The following is a 14,308-nucleotide window of genomic DNA, read 5'->3' as shown; positions in this document are numbered from 1 at the left end:
TTTTAATTGTTTGCCATTGCCTCACTCAAGGAAGCATATCAAGTTTAAAAATGCAGTGAATTTTCATTCTGTGAAGGGTGTTCTATAGACCTGATTCTTATCAGATGTGCCCAAAATATCTATTTTAGTAGCAAGAGACTGTTAATGGAGAACATACAAAGAGAGCCTTTGATTGGAATAATTCTTAGGTGCTATAGAAAAAGATGGCACAACATCATTTGTGACTTAGAAGAAAAATGATCATGATATTTTTACTGTTAGTGTGATTGGTAAATGAATGCTTTAGGATGGCATTTAATACCTGTTTTGAGTGAACCATTATATAGAATTTATTTTTGATTTCTGTTCATGGGGAAGAAATTATATTGCAGAGTGAAATAAGAAAAAAACTTGAGGCTCTACCTGTTGTAAGCAAAATGCTTAGGGACTGCTCAAGATATCGCCAATAACATACAGCAGGTGGTGTCAGCATTCGAGTTGGAAATCTAGATTTCACCAGATGGAAAATTGCATCTTTAACCCCTGAGGTCATGATGGTATGTCATCACTTCATTTGATCCTCCTGCTAATTGAGCTTATCGAGTACCCTGCTGCCATTTCCTGTTGTTTTCATAATAAAATTAAATTGAAATAGCCTATTTGTGAGGGTTTAGGTTTTTCTTTTTTCTTTCAGGGTGAGGATTTTATAAGCATGTAATGAGCATCGACGTTTGTGCTAGGATCCCATTTCTGTGAGTGCCTCCTTGCTCTCTTTGTGGCATTCTTTATTGACTAGGGAGAAGATCGTATTTCATTGAACTAGAAGGGTATACGCCCTCAAGTTGATGTGGGGATTAATAGGACTTTTTTTCACTTAGGAAAATTTTTTTCCCTAGGTTTTAAGTTGCAGGAAATGAAACGACATTCTTAGGTTTCTAGTCATTGTTATGATAATAGTAATTTTTAAAAAGATGTTAATGTATTGCGAGCAAGGTAGAAGAGAGAAACCAGCAGGAACTCTTCAAATGACTTTGGAAAAAAATTTTTCACCTTTACCAATTAGACTGTAACTTTCCTATCCCTAAATAAGCAGTGTCGTTTTCACTTTGTGTGTTAAGTTTTAACTCTAGTCTAGCCCAGCTGTTTTCCCCTCCCCCTTGAAGTAAGAGAACCTAATTTTAATTAAATTTTCTAATTTTATTCTTAATTTTTCAAGCACAGCATAATTGAACTTCCCAGTATCATCTTTACTGTGAACTTTCTTGGCTCTGAATTAATAATACTGTGGTGAATGTCCATAATTTCCATAATTAATTTCTTCCTTACTTTTCACCTTCTATTTTATTTCTTTCCCATACAGTTTATTAGTGAAATCTAGCACCTTATTTTTATGTATTAAAATAGTTCTGCATTTTTCTTAGTCTCTCTTTGATGTTTTTGATTATAATAATAATGACTATGTGAAATTTTATTTGAAATACCAGGCAAGTGCTAAATCCTGACTAGCGTTCCATTTTTACAGTCAGACATTTACTTTGGCAAAAACTTACTGGAATATGGGTAGCAAAGTCATTCTTACACTGAATTAATGAAGTTAGGGCAACAACTGTGGTAAGTTTTGCTTTAGTGCTTCGTAATTAGTTTTCCTTGTGATATGTGTCTTGTAGAGCACATTTGCAGAGCTTAAAAACTGAAGCTCCTGCATTTTTGAGTTATGGACTCTGCACATTATTTTTCTGAAAAGAAACGCTTCCTGCCATCCTTTGCTGTAAGCTTCATTGGAAGTTTCGAGTGTGGTGGGTGGCCCCTGCAGCAAATACGACCTGGGTGGCAGCATGCAGAGTGGTTTGCTTGAGGTCATATAGCTTATAAGAGATAGGTCTGTGATAGTCTCAGGTCTTCTGGCTCCAGATTTCATGTTTTTCCAGATATACCACCTAGACAAGCCGTTGTCTTTGCCCATGGTATGGGGGGCGGGGGGAGGCGGTGTGCGGGGAGCCCTCCCTGTAGAGCGCTTTTCCTATAGGAAGAGGGATTAAGGATTTATCTGTCTTCCTCCGGGATATTCCCATAGCACTTGGTTTAGAGATCACTTAGGCACGTGTCCTGTCTGCCTCACATTGGGCATACCTCTTTCTCCCTCTAAAATTTTAAAGTCCATGTGAATGAGCACCTATCTGGGCCCATTACAGTCCCTTGTGAACACAGTAAATTTTAGTTGAATTGAATGGTATCTAGTAGAGCCAGTTGAAGGAGCATTTCATTTTTTTCTTTTTGAACCAAACTGTAAATTAGCTCTAACTTACTTTTATTGACATTTTTAGCTACATTCAATAAAAGACTTCACCCTTCCCCTCATTTCTTTTCCGGTGGGCTGCACTCACCAGTAGCATTGGTAGTTCTGACCTACTGAAAGTTTAGCGTTTTACACCCTTTGGTTTAAGCTGGGGTGGAAAAGCTTGTCCTGTAAAATATGTTCCAGTCCTGCGTCTCATGGACCGTAAGACCTTAGCAAGTCACTCCATCACTTCATCTAATGCACCCAGTGTTAGTATTTTAGTATTTTCTCTATTTTCCAGTGCATTTTTTTTTAAACGTTTCTTTAATTAATTTATTTATTTATATTTATTTTTGGCTGTGTTGGGTCTTCGTTTCTGTGTGAGGGCTTTCTCCAGTTGCGGCGAGCGGGGGCCACTCTTCATTGCGGTGCGTGGGCCTCTCTCTGTCGCGGCCTCTCTTGTTGCGGAGCACAGGCTCCAGACGCGCAGGCTCCGTAGTTGTGGCTCACGGGCCCAGTCGCTCCGCGGCATGCGGGATCTTCCCAGACCAGGGCTCGAACCCGTGTCCCCTGCATTGGCAGGCAGATTCTTAACCACTGCGCCACCAGGGAAGCCCTCCAGTGCATTTTTAAACCAGTGGAAATAATACTGCACATATCATTTTGTAACGTGTTTATTTATTTATTTATTTATTTATTTATTTTTGGCTGTGTTGGGTCTTTGTTGCTGCACGCGGGCTTTCTCTAGTTGCGGCGAGCAGGGGCTACTCTTCGTTGCGGTGCGCGGGCTTCTCATTGCGGTGGCTTCTCTTGTTGCGGAGCACGGGCTCTAGGCGCATGGGCTTCAGTAGTTGTGGCTCACGGGCTCTAGAGCGCAGGCCCAGTAATTGTGGCGCACGGCCTTAGTTGCTCCGTGGCATGTGGGATCTTCCCGGACCAGGGCTCGAACCCGTGTCCCCTGCATTGGCAGGCAGATTCTTAACCACTGCGCCACCAGGGAAGTCCTGTAACGTGTTTAATACTTATAATAGTACCCTGTAAATCATTTTCCTTTATAGCATAATATCCATAGCATAGTATTTTTAAAAAATAACTAATTGGTTCCTCATTATACAAGAAGTGCACACCCACTGAAGAAAACTTGATACTTTATGGTTTTAATGCATGGTGTAATTTGAAATGACATGGGATAGAATATGGTGTTATTTTGTTTTGCTGCGTGGAAAATTTTTGGTTGTCAATTTTTTTTTAAAAGAAATTAAGATCTAAAATCCCAGCTAACCTTAGTACAAGTCTGAGCTTGTCATGAAGGTTCTGTATCTTTGTGTTCTCTAGTGTAGTTTTTTAAGGTAGGTACTTATGGGGGAAAAAGAAAATGTATGTCTTTGAAACACTGAACCTTTTTACATTGAACTGATAGATGGTTTACTGTGATTAATACTCTCCGTGCATTTGTTTTTTCACTGCTTTTTCGCATTCTTCCCCCCGCCCCCCCCAAAATGAAATCTTACTTTGCAACCCTTTGGACACTAATGTGCAAAGTTTGTAGAGGGAAACAACTCCATCACCTAATAGTTTTGTTTTATTTGATAAATCCTGGACCTCAGTTTCCTCAATTGTGAACAAACCCGAGCCATTTCTGTACTGAAATCTTAAAATTTTAGAAAACTTAGGACCTTATCGTTGCTTCATACTGCTTTGCTTCCTCTGTGTATGTGCTTTGGTGGGGGATAGGGTTATGTTCCTGAGAACAGTGTAGATCTCTTCCTTTTGGCTTTCTCTTGTTCCTGGTTTATCTGTCAAAAGCCGTGGGAGTGGGGGTCACTCATATGCAGAGGTAAAACATCAGCACTGAATGTAGAAACGGAATTGTTTTATTTTTTCCACCACTAATTATTGAGCCCTACTCTATGCCAGGTACTGAGATAGGTGGTGGGGATACTCCGGTGAACAAGGGACACAACACCTTGAAGCTGCTCTTCTTCTGGGGAACGTAGATAGGAGGAAAATGTTATGCCGTAGCCTGATAGCAGCAGCTGCAGTGGGGAAGTAATGGGTGCTATGCGAGCACCTAGGAGGCCATGTGCCTAGTCCTGGGGTATAGGAAGCCACTTCCGGAAGGAAGAGTTGAAGCTGAGAGCCGAAAGGTCAGGAAGGGGTGGTCGGATGCAGATGGGGAAGCAGGGGTGGAGGGCATTTCAGACAACAGGGACAGAGGAATGTGGCCCTTTTAAAGAGCTTGAAAGCTCAGAACGGTTGGATCTTGGTACAGAAATGAGAGGAAAGAAATGAGGCTGGAGAGTTCTTGTAGATCCTTGGCCACATGAAGATGTTTGAGGTTTGTCCTGGGAGAGTGTGGAGCAGCTGAAGAGTTTAAGCGATGGAGTGTCTGTGTGAGCGACACAGTGAGATTTAGATTCTGGGAAGATCCATCAGGTTACATTGTGGGGAATGAATTGGGGTGAGGGCAGAGCTCAGACTCAAGGCTGAAAGGCTAGTTAGGAGGTGAGTGATCCAGGCAAAAGGCAGCTGTAGCCTGAGCCAGAGCAGTGAGAGTGGGGAAGGAGACTAGTGGTCAGGTTTAATGGGTAGATGAGACAGGACTGAATAAGGATTGGATCTCAGGGGAGAGTGAGAAGGGGGGCAGTCAAAGATGACGTCTGGATTTTGACTTGGGCCAGTTAACTGGGCCGTCGGAGGTGCATTTGCAGAAATTAAATCATACTGGAGGGGGTAGGTTGGAAGAGAAGTGAGAGGGAGGGAAGACGAGGAGTTCAGTTTTAGAAATGTTGATTTGAGGTCTCTAAGGAGTATCCATAAAGAAAGAGTCGGGAACATTTGGATCACAGCTGGAAAAGATGTATAGAGAAGAGTTGGACAAAGAAGGGATATGAATTAATAGCAAAACATAAAAAATGGTATCTGGTTGTACAGTACTGTTACACATATGAGTATAATAATAATCAGGAGTGGATGCATTCCAGGCTGGGAAAATAGCATCATGCAGAGGAGTAGACAAGTCAAACATGTAAGCAACGTGGAGAACACATTTCCTGGTTGTAGCTCCAGTGGCTTAGAAGGGCAAGAATGGACGTGAGGCGTTTTAGCATTTGGATCACAGTTTTATCTGTCCTTTAGTTTCCCTTTATTATTAAATAAGAGAGTCTGCAGTTAGCCTGAGGTCATGATGTTTTAGTAACAGGGCCAGATCTGAAACGCTTATTTCTCCCTTCGGTGTGCTGGAGACTGTCGTGGTATTTTTGACTTAGAAATCACTTGGTGGGCTTCCCTGGTGGCACAGTGGTTAAGAGTCCGCCTGCCAATGCAGGGGACATGGATTTGAGCCCTGGTCCAGGAGGATCCCACATGCCGCGGAGCAACTAAGCCCGTGCGCCACAGCTACTGAGCCTGTGCTCTGGAGCCCGTGAGCCACAACTACTGAACCCACGTGCCACACCTACTGAAACCCGCGCACCTAGAGTCCGTGCTCCGCGGCAAGAGAAGCCACCACAATGAGAAACCCGTGCACCACAACGAAGAGTAGCCCCCTCTCGCTGCAGCTAGAGAAAGCCCGCGCGCAGCAACAAAGACCCGACACAGCCAAAAATAAATTAAAAAAAAAAAATCACTTGGTTACATATGAGAAACCCAATCGGACTTTTATAGTAAAAATGGGGACTTTATTAGGAGGCTACAGGTTATCTTCTGAGACCCAGGTGCTGAGTACAGCTGGGCCCCATGAGCTCAAGGCACGAAGTGTGGGGTTGGCTTACTTTCTGGTGACATGTGGTCCCTCGAGTTGCTTATTTCTGCAAGTCCCTGCTGCTCTTCTCCCTTTGATGCACGCGGAGGAGAATGGCTCTTCTACAGCTCTGAGTTTCCATGTGCCTAGTTTCAGTAGAGATGGACTAGAGTCCCTTGTTTATGATTCCAAGGGAGGGAGAATGTGGTTGGCCCAGCATGGGTCCGTGTTTTTTCCTGGTCTAGTTGCCTTGGTCACAGAGGGCGTGGAGTGGGGGTGCCCCCTAAAGTGGTACACACATGGTCCCAGGGCCTACTTTGTCACCAGTGAGTGGCCTTTCTCAGAGCAGGGTGCCTGTGGGGCATGTGGACCCCTTAAGAGGATGCTGCTGGAATTCCATGACACCATTCTGAGCCATAGCTAAGGGCGAGCCCTGACACCTACCACTGCCTGTGTCACTGATACTAATAATAAAATATAGTGCTGAGGCTGATTTCAGAGGGCTGTTCAATTCAGGCATACCAGATGATCATCAGGCACTCTAGGTGGTTTCACTTCTGCAGGGGAAGTTACTTCTCTGACAAATGGTACAACATTAAGGGTTACATTAGCTGCTAATGATTAGCATGTAGAAATTTCAAGAAACAATTGTGCAGAATTTCAAGCAAGTTAAACCTCCCTTGAATTGAAATCATTCTTGGTAAGGTGCTTATTCGGGCCTGTCAGGTTGCTCCTCAGTTTTACTGTTTATTTTTAATTAAATCCACAAATTCGTCCTGGACGGGAGTGGGGTTTATCTCCATAAGAAAAGATTAGTACATGCCGATATCCATTCGCCGTAGCCCGTCAGTGCGGTTTCATATAGAAAGGATTTACTTAATGGTTCTTCACCTTATCACCGGTAGTTCAGCAGTGCCCACTGGGGACTGCTGCTCTTCATTAGACTTCTCTAACGAGAAATGTGCCAATAAATCATGAGATGACGAATGTTCCTAAAGATTTCAGGACAAAATAAACCTTTGTAAAGATATGAATGCTCCACGTAACTGTACACATTGAGAAAACTAGCCAAAGAATTCTTTATCTGAATGTTCAGGTTTTGTGGAGCTTTTTGTTGTTGTTTTACTTGTTGTTTGTTTGGTTTTTTTTAATGTGTAATATCTATCCTTGTTTTTATTTTTAAGGTGACCTTTTAAATTTTAGAATAGTTGTAGATTTACAGAAAAATTGTGAAGGTGGTACAGAGAGTTCCCAGATATGCCACATTCAGTTTCCCCTATTATTAACTTCTTACATTGGTATGGTAATTTGTTACAATTAATGAAACGTTATTGATACATTATTATTAGCTCAAATCCATAGATTCATTTAGCTTTTCCTAGTTTTTACCTAATGTCCTTTTCCTATTTTAGGATACCACACTTTGTTTTGTTTTTTACCAAGAACTGGAACTCAAATCAGTAAAGCTCCATTTCTTGCACATTTTGTTTTTCCAAGAGCTTAAATGCTATTGAAAGGCAATGAAATATTATTGAGATATATTAAGATGCCTGAGGGGCTTACTACATACAAACATTCTAATCTAGACCTTGAAAAAAATAGGTTTGGCAGATGGGAGAATGCTTAGAAATTTGGAAGCATAATTCATTTATCATTTTTACTTCTACCTGTACTGTGGGCATTGTGATTTTGCTATATTAATAAAAATAGAAGAAGGTTTGTACAAATAAAGTGAGCAAGGCTTTATATTTTCGTATTAATTTCCTAAAGGTGGTAGACATTAGAGGAGAAAGTGTGAATACAAGTTCTTATAAAAAAGATACAGACTTGCAGGGATGACTGGGCAGCTCCCAGACTGGAAAGTGAGGGCATTTATCTGTACAGGGAGGCTTGTATGTGTCAGGCCATTCAAGGACTACGGCTGGGTGGCTGTGTTTGGTTTTTGTCTCTGTCCTCACTCGTTTTGTTTCCAGATACTTGGCTCCAGGCTTCTTAAATCCTTGGTTTTGGCTTGCTGGAGCCCTGGCTTTTCACAGAGTGTAATTAGCTACTATGTGAGCAAATTGGTATTTTCCTTCACCTCCCTGTTCTAATGTACTTCTGCACGTCACAGGTCTTGGGAGGATTCTCGGTGGAGGAGACTGGCACGATCAAGTGAGTTCAGGTGGGAATTGATGTAGCCAGGCTTTGTGAACCCGTCTTCTCTGCTTCAGATAGAATTTTCCTTGCGCCCGGATGCTCTTCACGTCTCACTCAGAGAAGAGGCTTACATTGATTAATGTGGCATATGTGTGGTTATCTTACTTAGAAAGTGCTCTGTTTAAGGAGAGCTTTGTCAAGAGCGTCCTTTGAATGGAGTCACAAGAAAGCTTTTTAAAGAAACTGACAACTTCAAGTACAATTTCCTTTTTCTTCTGCCAAATATGACTGAAACCCAATCCTTGTTATAACATAATTATCTCAACTGAAGCCAGCCGGGAGTTGCTGCCTTAATGTAAGGGGTGTGAAGTCCCCTAAACAAATAGAAGATTAATTACATTCACAGCATGTTATGAAGGTGATGAGATTGATTGTGATCATTTGACTGGTCCCATTTCCTGCTCTGACTACTTTTCCTGAATAAATAGAAGCTGGGAAAATTATAAGTAGAGCTTTAGAGAGTACTGTTGTGCCATGGGTGGGAAAAGGGCCTCCTTGAGGTATATTCGTAGATTGTAAGTGATGTATGATGTTAATTGTAGATAATTTTATCATTGATTATTTGCTTTCTCAGTTTAAACAGCTTTCCAAGGATAGTTTTTATCTTTCAAAATATAGATATTAACAGAGCATTGGAGGAATTTGACAGAGTGTATTTTAAGTGTATAGATTTCAGCAATTTTTAAAATTTTTTATTTATTTATTTTTGGCTGCATTGGGTCTTCATTGCTGCGTGTGGACTTTCTCTAGTTGCGGCGAGCAGGGGCTACTCTTCCGTTGCAGTGCGCGGGCTTCTCATTGCGGTGGCTTCTCTTGTTGCGGAGCACGGGCTTTCGGCACACAGGCTTCAGTAGTTGTGGCACACGGGCTCAGTAGTTGTGGCTCGCGGGCTGTAGAGCGCAGGCTCAGTAGTTGTGGTGCACGGGCTTAGTTGCTCCATGGCATGTGGGATCTTCCCGGACCGGGGCTCGAACCCGTGTCCCCTGCATTGGCAGGCGGATTCTTAACCACAGCGTCACCAGGGAAGCCCGATTTCAGCAAATTTCTGATCCATTTTTAGATGTTTTTACTTAGTGTGGCCTTTTGGAAGGTTTAAACTAAAGAAAGTGTCAACTCTTAGATACTTATTATGTTGTTTTTTCCTCATAGAAGCTTCTGCTTTTGTTAAAATGATAAATTAGTATTTTCATGAGGCACTGTTTTCTATTTTTATTATATGTTTGTCTTACCTCTTTTTCCTGGATAGTTTTCTAATATTGTAAAATTGTGATTTTGATTTAGACGTTTATTCTCCAAATCTTCTATTATAGTGGCCTCTAAAGTGAGCTTCACTTAAGGCCATGGAGTGCGTAAAACAGTCTTTCTAGAGTGCAGGAAGACTATAATCTGTGTTTATTGATTAAGAAGAATCTTAAGCTTCACTAATATTTAATGTATGGATCAGTGGCAAAAGTCATGTTTTGTGGGTCCCAAACTTTTTTAATGATGGGCTACTTGATCCAAAGTTTAGAGGAATAACCATCTTTATTTCCAAAGGGAAGCACTTAGTACATTTATTCTCAAAGCCTGAATTATGGCCTGGGAGGGGTTGTCTCGCCTAAGAAACTGGAGTTGGGGTTCAGGGACTCCAGTCAGCCTCTGCCAGTTGCTTGAACTTAGTTGAAGACATAGAAACTCAACTTCCAGAGCTTGAGATTTGTGCCAGATGTAAAATGGTCCCTTCCTGCTTCAGTTTTATGTTCTGTTTGATGAGTGGAGAGAAAGAAGCCTAACTCGGGAATGCAGAGCCTTTGTCATGATGATAGCATGTATTTCTTGTGCCCAGACACCTTGTCTTTTGCTTTTGGGTTTCTTATGTATTAACTTAAAACGTGAAAGAACAAAAAGCCAACTATCCTTATGAGAAAAAAAGAATGAAATTTGAAATGGATGCTCATATAGGTTTGGGAGTGGGGTATAATAGAGGTTCAGTCTCAAGATGTTATGATTCCATGAGGAGTGATTTTGTGATTTCATTGTTAATTACTGATCCAAAGAAAAAGAGCCAAAGAAATCTGGACTGTGAATGTCCTAAAGGGCAAAGGACTTATTCAACTTGGTACCCTGGCACCTAGCAGAATGCCGGTCACTTATTAGTAAATGCTCATGGAACTGAAAATTTTCTTTCTAATTCAATAAAAAACTTCAGTGAAAAGTAGCAGTTTTACCCTCTCTTTACACGATACTAAACCCCTGTCTCTGGAACCTTCAGTGTATGTCCTGTTCTTCTTGTCCTAATCACAAGATAAGGATACATGCACTTACCTACACAGATGTTATGTGTCCAGATGGATGTCAAAGGAAACAGAACTTTTTGCGGGTGCTTATCTACTCAGGTTTGAGAAAGTCAAAATGGGCTGGAGGTGTAGGAGAGAGAGCTGTGTGTGGAGGTTTGGATGGTTGGGTGGACGGATGTTTAGGTCACTTCCACGTCCCCTGCTTACTGTTGAGGAATACTGGCCCAGAGGTTGGTGTGGGAACTGCCCTGCAACCTCCCCGAGGAGTCAGGCGCAAGAATTGACCCTCAGGGGACCAGCAGCCACACGCCGTCCCCAAGTCCCGAGACAGAGAACATGAGCCAGTTGAGGAGGAGGAAGGTACTCTGGCCTTCCATTCCAGGACATTCCCCAGGTCACCTCCAAATTACACACCCGAGCAGGAGACCGACAGGCGATCTACTGTGTAACTGAAGGATGTGTCATGGATAGCCATTCAATTTAATTCTCGTTCCAAAAGGGAGATACCTATGTGTAATAGTGTCTTAGATCACACCTTGTTTATCTAAAATATTTATAGGTGTAATTGCTTATTAATTATTAATAATGTATTAATGATAATTATTTAATTATTAAACTCAATTATTTATAATTGTAAATATTTCTTTTCTTTGTGGTTCATTTGTTTAAATGAATTCAGAGTCTGATTGAATCCAAAATTTATTGAATATCTACTATGACCGGCGTTGTACTCAGTGCTGGAGGTTAGATCAAGGTCAGAATTTCCACATCAAGGAACCCACTGTCTGGGAAGGTTAAAGATACTACACTATCATGAAAAATCATAACTGGAAAGTTAAATGGCAAACGCCACGTGTATAGAGCTGTATATGCTGAGATGGCTCAGTCACATTAAGAAATATGTATTGGGCTTCCCTGGTGGCACAGTGGTTAAGAATCCGCCTGCCAGTGCGGGGGGCATGGGTTCGAGCCCTGGTCTGGGAAGATCCCACATGCTGCGGAGCAACTCAGCCCGTGCGCCACAACTACTGAGCCCGTGTGCCACAACTACTGAAGGCCGCCTGCCTAGAGCCCATGTTCCGCAACAAGAGAAGCCACCACAATGAGAAGCCTGCGCACCGCAATGAAGAGTAGCCCTCGCTCGCCACAAGTAGAGAAGCCGGTGCGCAGCAACGAAGGCCCAATGCAGCCAAAAATAAATGAATAAAATAAATAAATAAATAATTTTAAAAAATAAAATAAAAGGCTGGCCAACATGGCTGTTCATTCTAAAGTGATGTTACTTTAAAAAAAAAAAAAGAAATATGTATTCACAGAACAAAAACCCTAGAAGGAAGCACATTAATGTTGATAAAAGTTATCTCTGGCTTATGGATTTACAGGTGGCTTTTCTATTTTATACTTACTTTTTGGATGTGTTTACAGTGAACATGTATTTTATTTTTTCCCTGATGGGTTTTTAGGAAATTACAAGGGTGATATCAGTGCTTGTTTTTTTTTTTTCCTTACATGTAAGAGAATATTACAGAACTGAATGAAGTAAAAAGTGTGGTGATCTGCACTTAAGGCCCAACTAAATCAGTAAACGAATGAAAAAAGAAAGCCCTTATGTCCTGAATAAAATGAAATAGACATAGTAAATAGATAATCTATCAGTACTTGCTTGAGCTTTCTCAAATATGAACTTAGCATTTAAGTCAAGTAGTAATTTGACATTATCTTCAAATGTGGAGTTTCTCTCTTTGCTGGGTGCACCATTTTATTATTTATTCAATATAAAATTATAGAGCAGAAAAAAGACACCAGACCATTAGACGTCTCCTGTGTATGTGTTCTCAGTTTTACAATACATCAAGTGGCAGAATATACTCTGATATCATGGCATACTTGTCCTTTGTGTAGGTGAACTGCTGTTAGCCTTGTGATGGATGAAATATCACTTTACATCACAGATTTATAATTATGTGGTGTGCCTTAAATGACAGTGAAATGTGAAAAGTGATGTCTGTTCTTATGATCTTGTTTTCTTCACGCTCTTTCTTGCCCTGTAACCTCAAGCCACATACACACCCAAAGTTGTTCTTCGGCGATCTCATTTTTGATACCTTCTTAGAACTCAAAGACACTTTGAGCAAAGAATAAAACACCATCTCACATCTAGTATTAAGTACCCTTGGCCGTTCCAAGTAAGCTTGCCAGCCAGTTTAGATTTTCTATCCTTAGAATATCCTAAAGCTTCAAGAAAATAAGGGTTTAGTTCTTACTGAAAGAAATTCACTTCATTTCTAACTTGATGTTTAAAATTACAGTTGTCAGCACACGTCCTATATACCTGTTTTAACAGATAAAACAGTTAAAGGATTTCACTTCAGCTGGGTAAGCTAAAGCCATCTGAATGAATAAAACTATTGGGAAAGGGTCTCCACTTGACTAAATACTGGATTAATAAAATACAAGCTTTCAAAACTCAAGAAGTTGTGAAGCTTTTATTCTGAACACATCTGTACTATACATACTTATGCTTCAGAAGCGTTATCGTAACCCATGATTTCAGATGGAAATTTCAAATCTAGAATGTTCAGGAGGTACGTACTAGGTTTATGTTACCTTTTTATCAGAAAGATCCAGTCTTGCTCCAGGTTTATGGGAAAACATTTTTGTCTTTATTTTTAAACACAAGCTTACACAGATCTTCCATCATGTTTCCATTGATCATACTTTTTCAAAGGTCACCTGCCAGTCGAAGATGGGCTCTCGCCTTGAGGCTTGGGAGTGAGAGGTGAAGCCACACACCTACTCTGTTTCACATCTTTGGGGGTCTTGTTACCAAGTGGCGGTGATGGTGGTTTGTAAGTTGTGACTGCTTTAGGCTAGAGTATCTGTTCTCCCAACCATCTGTTCATTCAACAGATATTTATGAGTTCTTACTATGGGCAGCATTCCGTGCTAAGGTTCTGAGCCTCCAGTGGTAAGCAAAAACCAGACATGCTCCCACGCCCCATGGAATTTATGGTCTAAGAGAAGAGAGATGTTAGTCAAATAATCGCATACACAAAAAGTAAAAGCAAAACCTTGGAAAGTGCTCCAGGAAAAAAGATTCATGCTCCTGTGAAAGCACATTATAGCCAACCTGGTCTGGTGGGGGGATACGAGGAGGGGGCAGGTAATGACCGGGGAAGCTTTCCTTGGGGAAATACTTGCTTTGAGTACCAAAGTACAAGCAGGAGTTAACTTAAGAGAGGTGATGGATTTCACAGAATGTAGTAGGCCCACTACTTGCAGAGGTCGTGTGGCAGGAGGGAATTTTGTATGTGTTCAAGAAATTGAAAGAACATCGGATGTTCAGCCAGGGTGGCTGAAACATAAAAGGTATATGTGTGTGTGGATGGATCAAGGTGCGGCTGGTGATTCAGGCAAGGCCCAGACTGTACAGTAGCTTCTGCATAATGTTAAGAATTTTTAATCTTGATCTTGAGAACAGTGGGAAGCTGGAGAAGGATCTTAGGCACACGATGGGAGAAGATCACTGGGGTAGTAGTGTGAATTGCATGTTACACCAGCTAGAAAGCTCCTTGTGAGGGATGAGTGTAACCTGACCAGGGAAGTAGGATTTAGGGACTAAAATGGATTTGGGGAGAGAGGGAGAAGCCATCAGGGAGGACAGTGCCTGAGTCTGTGGCTTGCGCAGCTGAACAAGTGATGAGACCTCATTTGGGAAGAATAATTCTCAGGCAGTTGGCTTTTGTTAGAGAAATTCTTCTGTTCACAGAACTTAGCCTCTTTTGTGGTGATCTGCACTATAGTTCATAATTCTGGGTAATGGCTAGTTTTCTT

At 41.4% G+C, this 14,308-nt stretch overlaps 1 protein-coding gene across 1 annotated transcript in view; it reads left to right on the top strand.

The window, feature by feature from the left end:
* The window catches only part of SHQ1 (SHQ1, H/ACA ribonucleoprotein assembly factor), an 89,981-nt gene that overhangs the window by 53,878 nt on the left and 21,795 nt on the right, over window positions 1-14,308 (top strand).

Source organism: Balaenoptera ricei, chromosome 11 (genome assembly GCF_028023285.1).
Source record: "Balaenoptera ricei isolate mBalRic1 chromosome 11, mBalRic1.hap2, whole genome shotgun sequence".
Lineage (NCBI taxonomy): Eukaryota > Metazoa > Chordata > Mammalia > Artiodactyla > Balaenopteridae > Balaenoptera > Balaenoptera ricei.
This window is presented reverse-complemented; position numbering and strand designations above follow the sequence as displayed.